Raw genomic sequence first — 2500 nt, forward strand, 5'->3', positions numbered from 1 at the left:
CTAAGTGGAGGCGGGGCTAGGCCATTGAAGATCTTGTATGCTAGTAATATATCAACAAACTTGATCATGTTTTCCCAGTTTAGGAAACCATATTTTGCTAAAATGTTACAATGGTGATAAGTATTTGATTTCTTATCTAGTGTTAACAAAGCTTGCTTATAAAGTCTTCCCACTGATTGCAAAGTGGTTCTTGTCCAGCTGGTGAGGCAGTCATTTATGTGTGAGAGGATCATGGCATGCATGTTAGCTAGATGCTTCAGTTGTTAAATTATTCCTTATATACCTTATATATCTAAAATTCTTTATGCATCTAAAATTGTTTACATTTAATTTGATTCTGTTCACAACCTTTTTCACTTGAGTTTTAAAAGTGAGTTTTGAGTCAATTACTATACCAAGGTACTTATATTCATATATAACTAATACATTTCTCCCTGCTACTAACACAACAGGCTCGGGATCTTTATTAGCAGACTTTGAAAAGAAAACATACATACAGACTTGCTAATATTGAGTATTGATCTAAACATGGACTGGTCAACCAGTTAGTAACATAAACCATGGCAGCTGATTGTTCATCTGCAGCTCCTTTCTTATTTTTAGAATGTAAATAGATGACCGTGTCGTCAGCATACATCTGACAAGTTACAGAAGGTGGGAAAGCATCAGGAAGGTAATTGATGTACAAACTGAACAATAAGGGGCCTAAAGTAGAGCCCTGTGGGACACCGACACAGTTTTTGACTAGTTGTGAGATTTTATCACCTATACGCACACAAGTTGTTTCCGCTCTGCAAGATATGATTATGTTCCATGTTGTACCATGTTATCACACTAGATATGATTATGTTCCATGTTGTACCATGTTATCACACAAGGCATGATTATGTTCCATGTTGTACCATGTTATCACACTAGGTGCGAAATTAAACTTAGTTAACTTTGCAATTAAGATGTCATGGTTGACAGTATCAAAGGCTTTTTTAAGATCAAGGTAGACGGCTCCCCCTACGCCTCCCTTGTCCAGTCTAGCCTTGATATTTTCCAAAAGATAACAGTTTGCTGTTTCAGTGGAATAATGTTTACGAAATCCAAACTGCAATGGATGCAATGAGAAGGAGGACGTATTCAGTTGTGTTATAATCTGTTCGGATATCCATTTTTCAGCAACCTTTGATACAGTTGGTAAGATACTAACTGGTCTATAGTTGCTTGTGACCCTGGGGTTCCCTGCTTTGAATACTGGTGTGATTATAGCACTTTTCAAAACACTTGGAAAGAATCCTTCCTCAATGGATTGGTTTACAATCCTGGTAATAGGGTTAGGGTTAGCCTAACCCTAACCCTAACCCTAGGCGAAATGAGTGCCTCTTTGGTTTTTTTGAGAAAAACAGTATCCATCTCATATATATCCTTTGCTTTGGAACATTTAAGAGTGGAAATAATCTGATTTACTGTGAAGCTGGTTATTTGTCTAAAAGTCAGAATGGGCGCATCAGTATTTATGGGAGTTATAATGTTGCTAGATCCAGGGAGGTTCAGTGTTAACTCATTAATAGAGTCAATAAAATAAGTGTTAAAAGCTGTTGCCACTTTACTTGGATCATGGATGAGACGTCCCTCTATATTCAGTTCTATTGTTTTGCTATTAGAACACTTTCCAGTTAATTTCTTAAGATTTTTTCATATTTCTTTCACATTTCCCTCGGTGATGGCATTAATAACAATTGTTGCTTTAGCTTTTCTTAACTCCTTTACGACTCTGTAATAAATATACCCCTTTCATGTTCTGACTTATTTTTTAGGGGCATTTTCAAAGCCTGTTCCCTCTGCTTCATAAGTGTCCGTAATTGATCATTTAACTATGGTAGAGAGTTAGTTTGTCCAGGTTTGGATTTTACTTTTCGCATAAAACCATGTATGATACTATGGAGTCTAACATTGAAGGATTCTGAGTTATCCTCCATGCATCGCTCTACTAAGTGCTCATTCCAGTTCACTTCCTCAACTGGTTTTTATAGATCACCGAGCTTGTTGTAGTGGATTTTACACTGGTCTAGCTTTGTGAATGATGTTACATTGAACCTCCTTTTGGTAAGCTTTCTTAGGATCAGGATCATGTTGTGGTCGAACAGCCCTGTGACTAAATGATATGATTTCTTTATTCTTTCTGGCCTACTGGTAAAGACTAGGTAAATAAGAGTTTGTGAGGAAGTATGACATCCAAGTTTGAACTTCTGGTTAGGGGTCAGGGTAAGGGTTAGGGGTTAGGGGTTAGGGTCAGGGTTAGGGGTAAGGGTTAGGGGTCAGGGGTAAGGGTTAGGGTCAGGGTTAGGGTTAGGGGTCAGGGTTAGGGGTTAGGGTTAGGGTTAGGGGTTAGGGTTAGGGGTCAGGGTTAGGGTCAGGGTTAGGGTTAGGGGTCAGGGTTAGGGGTTAGGGTCAGGGTTAGGGGTTAGGGTTAGGGGTCAGGGTTAGGGGTCAGGGTTAGGGGTCAGGGTCA

At 39.0% G+C, this 2500-nt stretch overlaps 1 protein-coding gene across 1 annotated transcript in view; it reads right to left on the reverse strand.

The window, feature by feature from the left end:
• The window catches only part of pkd1a (polycystic kidney disease 1a), a gene marked incomplete at its 5' end in the record, with an annotated part of 74870 nt that overhangs the window by 14240 nt on the left and 58130 nt on the right, over positions 1-2500 (reverse strand). The gene's annotated exons all lie outside the window — the stretch shown is intronic.

This window comes from Gadus macrocephalus, chromosome 3, assembly GCF_031168955.1.
Source record: "Gadus macrocephalus chromosome 3, ASM3116895v1".
NCBI lineage: Eukaryota > Metazoa > Chordata > Actinopteri > Gadiformes > Gadidae > Gadus > Gadus macrocephalus.